The sequence below is a fragment of the Centrocercus urophasianus genome, unplaced genomic scaffold (assembly GCF_019232065.1).
Source record: "Centrocercus urophasianus isolate 14NV4802_14NV808 unplaced genomic scaffold, USGS_Curo_1.0 seq_73, whole genome shotgun sequence".
Taxonomy (NCBI): domain Eukaryota; kingdom Metazoa; phylum Chordata; class Aves; order Galliformes; family Phasianidae; genus Centrocercus; species Centrocercus urophasianus.
The window spans coordinates 11839827-11851919 of record NW_024885344.1 but is presented as its reverse complement, the minus strand read 5'-3'; the positions used below and the strand labels follow the sequence as shown (position 1 = coordinate 11851919).

At 42.9% G+C, this 12093-nt stretch overlaps 1 protein-coding gene across 1 annotated transcript in view; it reads right to left on the bottom strand.

Moving 5' to 3' along the window:
• LOC122170806 (cat eye syndrome critical region protein 2) overlaps positions 1 to 7330 on the bottom strand; it is a 45220-nt gene extending 37890 nt beyond the window's left edge. The window contains exon 1 of the mRNA XM_042838004.1: positions 7240 to 7330. The gene's annotated coding sequence lies outside the window, so the exon portion shown is untranslated. The remainder of the gene's footprint in view (positions 1 to 7239) is intronic.
• Positions 7331 to 12093: the final 4763 nt, after the last annotated feature.

Genomic DNA, 12093 nt, shown 5'->3' with positions numbered 1-12093 from the left:
CTGGATCCTTGAAGAACAAGAGGAGCCAGCTTAATGCTGCACTGTTCATTCTTAGTGCTCACCAACAGAAACCATGCTTCCAAATTATAGCCATAAGGAAGCTCTACAGTGTTGCTGCACTGTACACTATTCTGATTGTTCAGGGCTTGTAGGGAGGACCTTAGGGTATTATAGTGATGATGAGCACTGAGGAGAAGGAGCTGGACTTATTTTACTGATTATGGGGAAATAGGACACATTTGTGTATTATGGCACAAATGCATTTGAAACAAATCCTTATTTGCCTTGCTGCTCACAGAAAGATGCAGTTAATGTGAGAGAAGAGAGTCCTTTCTGAGGCAAAAAATAGCTGGCATAGGGGTGGTCTTCGAGCAAACAAGCTTAGTGAATTCTTGTCCTAGAACCAGCCCTGCAGTATTTTGGGGGACAAGAAGAACAAGTTTTTACAGATAAGCAAGTAGATCTTCAAAAAAACTTTTTGTGTATTTGTTTCAGAACAGGCTTTTCCTCTTTTCTCCAAAAGTTTAAACTACCTGTGCTGCTGAGTAAAAAGGAAACGGAGTAAGGATAGAAGATAAAACAAGGTAAAACTAAAAGCAAAGATGATTTTGAACAGAAACTGATTGTAGTAGATTCATAGCTGGCCAGTACCTACTTCAGATGTTCATCAAGCTCATTGAGGTTAAAAGGCTCCAGAAAACGACTTCTCCAATACTCATCCTGAGGCTTCGAAAGACCGGTTTCAGAGCCTCACTGAGGTGCTAGGAGGTGACCTAACAGCACAGATGTGCTAGAGCAAAAATCCTGTACCAGTGGTTTGGAACATCACTATTTTGAAATGCAAGACTCAGAAGTGAGGACAAAGGTTTTACATAGAGAGGACTTCCACATCTTTTCCCTTTTTCTCCATTGTTCTTTCTTTATCTGCTTCCTTCTGTCTGAACATCAGACTTTTTCCACATGCTTTCTCAATTTATTTCCTTGTCATCACTATCTTCCCCCTCTCGGGAGTACTTAGTTTGCAATATCAAAAACTTAAACACACAGCTGTCCATTTCATATTTGAAACAACGACAGCAGCATTATGGCATCATTGCAGTTTCCAGGGCCCTTCACTGATCGTTCTTTATCCAGCCTTTTAAGTCTAGCCACCTATTCCTTCCTGTCAATACTTTGCATAACTCCCTCTCCCCAGCTATCCAATCTATTCGTCTCTCATCCATCTGCCCTGGCAATGATGCAGTTTTCACACACACTGTCTTTCCCACCACATCTGTGGAATAGCACTTCCAGAGTACACAACCAACTTTTCTTCAAATTCTTCTTTAGAGATTCATTTTATCCATCTGAGAATCAAAGACGCTTACTTAGCTTTATTTATACTCAAACTCTCTTTAATTTTATTCTACTGTACTACTCATTAATCACTGAATGACCATGTTATTTTACTGCTGTAATCTCATCCTTCCTTTCCCAACACCTGCCAACTGCCTCATTTCCACTTTTTACCCTTTAAAAGCCTCACCTTGCGTGGCTTGGCTATTATTACAATAAATAGTAATATTAGATGCAAGATGAGCAATGCAGCCACTTCATCTCCCTCGCCCTCTCTAGATATCTCCTGCTTTGATGATACTGGGCCAATTTGAGAGGCCATCCACCAATCTCCACGACATACGCAACGCAGCACTTGTTAAAAGTCAGGCCCTAAATAATGCTGATCTTGTTGATATTCACTTGGCACTCACGAATATGATTCTGACTTAGTGAGGTGGTTTGTGACTGGGCCATTGAAACAGTTGTTGTAATCGAGGTCACTGGCACAAGTGCAAGCATTGGCTGTAAACTCTTTCCAAAAGGTATTGTTCCCCAGGTCTGCCGTGACAGAGCTGAGACTGTCTGCCCCAGATATCCCCAGATTTTACGGCACCAACTGAGGCATTGGATCCATTCAGACTGTCACGGTACGTCAGCTTAGCTATTTCTGCAGCCTGGTTCATCACAGTATCCATGAGCTTGAAAACCTGGCACTGGTTTACCAGCTATCCCAGACAATTTGCTACTTTATTCCCTACACCAAACCAATATACAGCAGTTTCTGTAAGGAAGCAGCTCTGTAGAGTCATCTGCAGAGGAGCAATTTCAAGATGTGAAACATTTTACTGAAGGCATTTCTACCAAAGCACCCTTTAAAGACAAAGTCCACATAGAATAAAGAACAAGGGTGAACAGAAAATGACAAAGCAAAAACAAGAAGTGAAATAGTCAGAGCTATTAAACACAAAAGCAGGCATTCTGCCCAGATGGGTAAGACGATTTCAGATTATCCCTTATCTTTTTCTGGTGATCACTCGAATACCTGATTACAGAACAAGCATTAGAAAATCAGTAAGAGTAGAGGCAGTATTCTGGATTGTCAGTTCAACAGAGAGGGAATATAGTTCTTCAGTCATCACAGTGGGAGTCTCAATGCCTCAAATAAGGATAGGAGAGAAGTAATTCAGAAAAATGAGGGCAGAGAGGAAGTTAGGGAAAGTCCTCATTAGAGCAAAGCAAGCACAAACTACAGGCCAAAGACTCCAAGGTTAGTTTACAGATCCAGAAAGAACTGAAGGTGGGCACAAAAAACATCCACTTGGGAAGAAAAAAATTCCAGTGCTTTAGGAGAGCAAATAAAAAAAAGAATAATAATTGAGGTTCTTGAGTAAGCGAAGGCTTTCTGTGGTGCCGTGAGTCAATTATCTAACTTTCAGTAACCATGATGGACCAGACTTCCAAGATTAAAGAAGCAAAGTCTCATGGGGCACAGCAAGAGCTGCGAGATTGTTTTGCTCCTCTCCTCACTTTCTTGCACCTTTGTCCATGTTGAAAAAATAAAAAGTGACACATGTTATAAGAAAAGTAATTAAAATGTTCTTTCAAGAGACAGTAGCATGTAAAACATTTCCCAGTGAGAAGCACGATGAAGCCATTGAAATTTTTTATGCCATCGCATTGAAAAGTAGCTAAAATGCAACAACGGAGCTGTTGTTTCACCTAAAGAAATGTCGAACAGTGGGAGCTTTTTTCTGGATTATTTTAGTTGAGTGTGCACATCCATGTCACACCATCACTTCTGACTTTAAAACAGCTGCAGAAGGCTCCTGCTGTGGCCTTTGCTGTTAGCTGAAGCTCTGATCTTCCTGTCTTGATACAAGTCATCAAGTCACATTTCCTGCTGGAAGTAAAGTGGCAGTCCCTAGGGACTATGCAGCTGCCCAATTTGTATCAAGAGAGATTCTGAACCAAACATGACTGCTTTTAAAAACAGCTCTAAAAATTTGCTGTACAAACCCCAAATTCTATAAAGAGTTCTCTACCTTGCCACTCCCTGCTTTCCAGGCAGGTGCATTTTGAAACAATTAAAAGAAATATAGAGACTTCGAGGTCTGTGCTCAAATTCTAAAGGTTGGAAAAACATATGGGTAAACTCACTGACATCAAACCAAATTGTGCCTATAACATAAGACTGGGAAGAGAGATCATAGAAAAAGGCTTCAAGAGTATCAGTTATTCTATGGTTAGTACTTCGATGGTATGGATGCTACGTGAACACTATTAAGAGCATTTACAAAACAACAAAAGCTGCAGGTTATGACACAAAAATATTTTGGATCAGAAGGGAGAGAGAAGAGAAAGAGAGAAATTGTTCTGGGCAAATGCTTTGCCTGCCTGTTGCCAAACAAGGACAGCTATTGGGTCATTGCTAAAGATGCTGGAAAACAGAAATGCAGGCTACCATCTTCTAAGTCCTGTGCTTCTACAATGCTTAATGTGTTAAGAATCAGGTCAACAAAGAGTGTTCCCAACTGTTGTGATTATGATAAATAACAATTTGGAGACTAACATACGGCATCCCACTGAATAACCGCAGTAGTGAAATTATATCCTTAAAGGAAGTTGTAAGTTACAAGACAGTCAAGACTCCTTAACCATCAAACCGAGTGAAAAACAGTCTCTCTCGTATGCAAGTCTGTCATAAAGAATATCAAAACCAAAGGAAAGCTGCAAAACACAGTGCTCTACTTAAAAACCAAGAATCACAGAATCCTACGGAATTATTTATCTGGTTCTCCACCCCCCCCGAATAATAAGCAAATCAACTTAAGACTATGTTAAATTGTGTGTTAGAAGGGCTCTCAGCGAGGTTCCACTTCCAAAATTAATTGAGAGCACATTATAATTAGCAAAGGTATGTGACAGTTTTATACCCCTTTATGATACATGATTAAAGCCAGGCAACCCGGCTCACCAGTAAGTTCTGCATGCCGTCAAAACAGATGTGACAAGGACTGCAATCTACTGCCAGACAGACTGTGAGAAAGCATAGACAGATAACATTTTGGCCATCAAAGAGGTAAGACTACAAATCTAATTAAACCTCAAAAACCCTCTGAGAAGCAGGTAAACGACATTTTATATGAAGTTTTATTAAGCATCTTGTGCATGAGCCTCAGTATTCCAGCCCCAAACCGAGGATGAAAGCAAGCTCCTACCTTCCCCTCATGGGTGCAAAAGGAAGCAATGTTTACAGGCTAAAGATTAACAGCTCAGAGCTTCAGCAGAAGGATGCAGAACACAAATGACTGTAGAAATTGCTATTGTAATGCCACTGTGATGGTCTATGAGACTGCTGATTTTTCCCACGCAACACACACACCTCCTACCTGTCTGCAACAAAAAAATACAGAGTGTTGGTTTATCATAAAAAGACAGATCTAAGCTCATCTTCCACACAAGTTCTGCCTCTTACACTTGCACATTTTTGTCCACTGAGCACTCAAAAGGTCAATTAGAGGCTCAATTCTTTACCGTTAACTAGGGACAAACTGAGTAGATTAGGAAAGCTGAGTACTGGCCAAGGCTCTTGAGCTCAGAGTAGAAGGAACAAAGGTGATGGAAATAAATCTTAAGGAACAATGAGAACTTTAGGATTTAAAAACACAAGGTTATTTTGAATAAATACTCCACGGCTGGTTGCATAAGCATAAACAAGCAGCAGGTCAACTTTGTTTAAGTACATCCAGGCCATCATTTTTCATTTATCTACAGTTTTTTGGCTAAAAATCAGTTTAAGATTAGACTAACTAGACTAGGATTAAGCCTAAGGTTTAGACTGAATCTTAATGCTTCTTTATTCATAGCATCCTTTTGCATATGGCATCTTTCCTTCTGTTTCCAGCCTGCTTCCTTCTCCTGCTTTTCCTGCAGTGCTTCAGAACCCTCCTTCCCAGAGGTTCAGTAATTCCAGTTTTCCTGATACTCTCCTTCCACTATTTCCAATGCTTTGCTCCTGCTGTGCTTCAATCCCCAGGTCCCCTGGGAAAAATACTTTTCTTGTTATTCCCCTGTCCATTCATTAGCCCCATTCTACAGGAGGTGCTGTTGAAAGGCTGAGCTGGCTTCCCTTCAGGGATCTCATGTTCTCCTTAGCACAATCTTTTGGAGAAGGTGTAAGCTCTCTATTTCCCACATCACCTCTTATATGCAGATAGAGAGAGCAACAGTTGTGAAGGTACTAGGCTGTACAAAAACATGCTTGGCTTACCACTTCTTTTTTCTGCAGTGGCATTACCTCGTTTTATCTTTTGCAGCTCAGACTTAAGCAAGCCTGTATTTACATGCACACAAACTGGTACCTATACACAATATTGAATCCGTACACACTGCTGAGCTGCCAGGTGAGTCATGTTACTGTATGTGAGTGAATGTGCACGTGTACATGTGCAAAGCCCCCCAAAAGACAAACAGCGTGCCAACAACTCACTCATGAATCATGCCTGATTTTTCTTAATTAAAATAACAGAGAAAGGGGAGTCAGTTAAAGAGTGCAACTGTTAAGTGAACACTCTTAGGTCTTGAGAGTTTAGGAGAACCTCAGAATGCTGATTTCATCCAATTTAGCAAAGACAAATCTTCCTCTGTTTCACAAAGGTGAACAGATTGAAGGCATGCAAAACACTTGAACTACACACTGGAACTACACTTCCAGTGTTTCCAGCACGAACAAATAAAGTTGGTGTTATAAGTTTATAAGCAGGATTGCACATTGCTCTGTGACTACTTTGATGAAGGAGGTGTATGTTATTGTAGTCACTTTACGATCAAGCTTCTCACCACATCAATTTCTTTCAGAGACACTACACACAGTACAGTTGCCTTGTTCAGGTCCCAAAATGAACATGGGCCCATTGGCAAAGCAGCAGTGCAAGAAAACATACTTTTGGGGCATATATACACATACACACACACATAAACATTATCAGTTGATTAAAAATAGTGTACAAGCACCTGTGGTTATGCCTATGTATTTGCCTAAGTACCTCTTCTAAGCAACAGCAGCTGTTGCCAAGTTGTCTTTTTCTCCTCAGTTATGCTTTCTTATTAACATGATTCGTGGTAGAAGAACAAATAAAGAGCACTGTTATCACTGGGAGCACATTCCATTGTGGGAGCAGTGATCATCCAAAGAATGGATGAAATGGATGAAATGAGACAGCAGTCTCTTGTCAGAAGGCTACTTTACGTGGATACTAATGAAGTGTACTCTTGATGTTTCAACATCCAGAGACATGTGAAAGCACTTTCCAGCATTCTGCAACTGAACTGCTTCCAATGCTCCTCTTATTTCCAAGAAAATTACAGTTTTCTCTGTAAAGCAGTGGGGTCTTCCATGCAAGTGAAATGGCTTGTGGAACAGCAAGTTTTATTCTAAGCAATGCATAGAAAATATTGAAAACATGGAATCACAGAATCATTAAGGTTGGAAAAGACCGCTAAAATCATCTAGTCCAACCATCAACCAATCACCACCATACCCACTAAACCACATCCCTCAAATGTGTGATGATTTAAACATTTACTGTGGTATTACTAAACTGACCAAATAAGAGTTTGGAACACAAAAGCAGACGTTCTCTGTATGTGTTAGCACCACAGCAGAACATTAAACAGATTTGCATGGGATCTGAATATTTTTTTCTCCCAAAGAAGTTTGCTTAACAATGGGCCCATCAAATCAACAACCTGCAACTCAGCCCTTGAAGAACTGGAATTCCCTTCCACTTAGTGAAGAATCTAGCCTGATTGCTAGTGACTGCTGGTCACTGCTATGTCATCACTCCAAAGCTGTGAAACATCCCTGTGACTGTTAATTAGCTCCCATGCAAAGCACTTAAGCCACGGAGCGAGGTTACTCACGTGATGTCTCTGCGCTGATAGCAACCTTGAAGAAGGCAGGCGATCAGGTCGCTGATAAACTCCACATCATCCCTGTGAAGAGCAGCTTCCAGTTCCTAATGAGTTAAAAAAAAAAAAAAAAAAAGAGAAAAAAAATCCAGCCATCAAACTAATTCCTCAAAATATACTGTTAGCTTATCAGGACCAAGAAGAGCCAAGCAGCCTAAAGTACATGTACAGGAGGAAGGCATACACGGGGTAAGCCAAACGTCCCTATCATTAAGAACACTGCTACTACCACTTCTTCACTTCAAGAGTTTACATGAGGACCTTGAAAGGGTTTTACTGAATGACACTCTTCAGCTTTCCTCTGGAAACAGAAAAATATGGTTCAGTCAGGTTAAGATGCTATGGTCTAATAAGAAATCCATGATTTCTCCTGTGTTCTACCGATGGGCATGAATCAGCAGTTTCATTCTTCTTTATTTTCTACTCACTACGACTAGTGAGTTCATTTAAGTATGGCCCAAATAGCCACTCATAAAGAGGAATTTTAGACAGGAAGGCAGAAAAGGCTGAAAGCTAGCAAGAAAAAAACGCCTCAAAGAAAATAATCAAAATGCCTGTTTTTAATTGATTTCTCTTCACTTTTTTTCAAGAAGGTAGAAAGAAGGAATGGAGGGATGTCCAACCTCACGACCCCACCCTCAACCCTCAACCCCTGACAGAGCAGTGGAGAGTATTACAGCTTATTTCAGCACAGTAGAGGTTGCATAAAGGTGTGCTGCATAAACTCACTGATAAAAAAGATAAAATTCTGAAATGTAGATATTTGGTATTTTCACAGAATCGTAGAATCATTAAGGTTGGAAATACCTTTAGGAACATCTAGTCCAACCGATCACCTGGTCTCTTATTGTGTGCAGAACGTGTGCTTTTCACCAAGAGATTTCAAGCTTTACTTTCAAAATGTCACTGAGTTAGCTACAGTTGTGTTCATTTTCCAGAAAATTACTCACAGTATGAAAAATCCAATTACTACTAGAGTGATCATCAGCAGTTAACTTAGCAACAAGATTCGACATTGAAAAATAACGGAGCCATAAGAAGCTATTCTTTTTGAGTTTCAGAGTAAATAATGGATTGAATACAAACTCCTACTTGAATGCTACTCAACAGACACAAACGGCTAAGCTAATGGCCATAGAATAAAGGTTAATGACCAGAGAATAAAGGATAAACACTTTGGCACTTACCCAATAAAGAAGAAAAATGCTTTTTTATTAGACCTCAGTAATGACAGTAATAAAATTATTGATAATAGATTGCAGATTAAATGCTGTTTATAGATTTTTTTTTTAGTGGAAATGTATTAATAGCATATTTTCATTATGAACACTACTCTTATTTACCTTTGGCAGAGTACCCAGAGTGCTTCATAAGCAGAAGCCTGACACCTGCCCTGTGAAGAATGTATTAAACACATCTATTACAGGAAATCTTGAGGCAGAGAAAGAACAAGGGGCAGCCTAAGCCTAACACAGCATCCTGCTGCGAGATAGAAAATGTCCCAGGAATCTCAGTTCTGGCCTCAAGATGACTATTCTGCCTAATGAGAAGTTGATGCAAAAAGTACAGTTACTGCTTGCCATCACTCAGATGGAGTGATGTTATTGCTATATAAACAGCAATCATGCTATGTAAATAATAATCACCAAGTGAATTCTCTTGGTAATCAGCTAGTATTTTGGAGGCATTGACTTATTTTGTTTGTGAAGGACTTTGGCAGTCATCTGCCCTCTAACAAAACACACTTGAGAGAAGAATAACTTAAAAAAAAAAAAAGAAAGAAAGAAAAGAAAAAAAAGTATGCAATGTGCTCAGACACCTCCAGAAATGTTCAGGTAGGTTATCACAGGGACCTTGTAAAAAATGAAATGTGAGGAGTCAGAGGAAAGGGTAAAACAGTAAGCCTCCAATTGAGGATATCCCTCCCCCTTTCCCTCACCCATAGTACACTTGTGCACTAAAGCCGTCAGTCACCAGCCTGCCTTTGCTGGGATGTGACAGCCTTTTGTAGGAAGGGATATTTAAATTGCTTCCCGTGAGCCCTTTCAGCCTGCTGTTTGACTAGCACTCATTAAACAGCAGCCACAATCCCCTCAGATAGTCCTGTATTGCAAGCGATTGTTCTCCAGGCCCAGCAGTGACCTTTACATTTTGGGAGCCTGCAGGTCGCTCGGGGAGATAAGGGACATTCCTGAGATGCAGGGTGAGGATGGGCACACAGGGTGGAGTAGCCTCCCCTGCTTCCCCTTGGTCACTTCTGCAGTAGTTATTTGTCCGGGGTGGCCATTCATCCAGGAAAAAGATAAGGACATGCTGTCCTGTAAAGCCTTGGAGAAAGATACTGATACTGTCTATCAAGCTCTGGTCTACTTCTCTTGGGTTGCTGCTTTTGATAGGGCAGGAGTAGCGAGATGTACTTTCCCAGTGAAAGGTCAGAGAATCATAGAAGCACAAAATAGCTCGGGCTGGAAGGGACTTTAAAGACCATCCCGTTCCAAACTCCTGCCATGGGCAGGACTGCAACCCAGCAGCTCAGGCTGCCCAGGGCCCCATCCCCATCCAGCCTGGCCCTGAACACTCCAGGGATGGGGCAACCACAGCTTCTCTGGGCAGCTGTGCCAGGGCCTCACTGCCTCCTGAATAAGGAATTTGTTTCTAACATCTAACCTAAATCTCCCCGCTTCTGGTCCTATCACTACTAGGCCATGTAAAATGTTCTCTCTCATGTTTGTAAGCTCCTTCATGTACTCTAAGGCCACAGCAAGGTCTCCCTGGAGCTTTCTGAGCCCCATTCAGTTCAGCACCATTTTGTACCTAGGTGCAATGCTTTCTGCCCCAGAGCATCTGAGTGCAGGACTTTCCCCACATGCACAAGGTGCTGTGGGAACACCAGGGAGCGTGACATGTAGATCTCAACATTTCTGGATCACAGAATTGGGATCCTCTTGGGTTTGCACCTACTGCTTCAGCCCAGGTTGTGGAGGAGGAGGATTTAACCTTGTTTTCCCAGCCATCCCCTCCACCAGCAGCCCACAAAGTCCATAGAATGGTGAATGAAGCAGGGTAAGGGACTCTCAGGAGAAAGAGGCCACCGAGCCTCAGTCCTCATGGCAGGGCCTGCCCCTGGGCGCCCATCCCTGTGCTCCAGACGGGCTCTGGGCTTCCTCCCTGCCACCATCCCTCCCCCCTGCGCCTGCAACCCTTTTGTTTTTCCCTTTTCTCTTTGAGCACTGAGCTGTGAGCGCAGAAATCTGAACCTTGCCAAAATGCTTTGGGGACAGAACAGAAAGGAAACAGAAGAGGCAGCAAATCAGCAGAGGAAGGGGGGGACACATCTCCTCCTCCTCGGGTAGCTGGAGAGAGCAAGAGACAGGAGAAAAGCAGGATTCTCCCCCTCTCCAGCTGGCGTCACACCTCATTAGGGAAAAGCCTGTTTAACGTCTTTCCCTCCCCCAGCCCTGACTAAATCCCCTCTGAGTCATGCAGTGGCTGTTGGGAAAAAGCGGCCGCAGGAGCAAGGGTGACCACCTTGCCTGCAAGGAGCGCTGGCCCACAGCGGGGTGAGCCGGGCTGGGCGAGAGGCCATGAACCCATTCCTCTGCTCTCTGGGAAAGGAGCGGGCAGGGGTGGGCTGTGGCTCCTGACATGCTGGGAGGTGGCCTCACTAGGCCCCTGGCCCCTGGCCGTTTCAGAAGACGGCTCCAGTTTTAGAAGATGGGCTCCAAAACTGCAGGGAGGCCCAGCATGTGTTGCAGCATGGAGATGTAGGACCACGCAGACTTCAGCTCTGCACTGGAGCTGAATCATCTGTGGCTGAATTTGATGGGACATAACCAGTTCAAGCTTGGCTAAGCCTTGTCCAAGTTAGTCACCAGTTTAAAAACCCAATCCCTTCAGATCTATTTCTAGACTGCTGCTGTTATCAGCTTTCTATTGCATTGCTCCCAAGTGACTCAACAGGCTTTTGCTGAGGGGTTTAGGAGATCACCGAAAGCCACCCGTGGGCCGTGCTGAGCCAGCCCTAACTCATGTGCAGAAACTGCAACACTACTGCTAAATGGAGCTAGGACTTTTTCTTCACCTCACTGGTGCTTGCCAAGAAGTGCAGCAAACGCATCCTCCTTCCAGTGCAAAGCACATCCAGTCCATCCAACCAAAGCAACAAGAGGTCAGCACAACAAAAACCAAGATGCAGTCCCAGACCAAAGGGAACAAGCCTGTTGGGTCTGCCAACACACTTGGCCCCTGAGATGTACTCAGCTCCCTTCAGATATCATCTTCCTCAGCAACCAGAGCACTTTCTTCAGCCCATCGTCATGCTCTCCCCACATATGATTGCTGCCATTGTATAGAAATAAAGGTTCAAAACATGAACCCTACTGATGTTGCCAGTTTGAAGTGGCAAACAGTATTGCACTCTGCCCCTTTAGCACACACAGAGGTGGGTTTAGATGGTTGCAGTAAAGCCATAGAAAGCAGCTACAGTTCCTGGTCCTGATGGAGTCTCCCAGCCACATTATCTTAATTTCAGTGGCTGACTGGAGGCACCAACCGTTATCCAAATATTTGAGAGGAGATTACACTCCCAGCTTCACACACCGCATATCTCACAACTCCCCAGCCCTAACAGACAGCTTGGCAACAATAGAGCTGATATTTATTTCTGCAGTGCTAGGACCACCACTGCTACAGCCTCGTGTTCTCTTCCCAGCTGCCCCAATCCTGGAGGCAATGGTGTAGGCTGCATGCCTGGCTCTCTGTGTAGTGCTCCAGGACTTTATGGTTCCCTATGTGAACAGGGCTCCT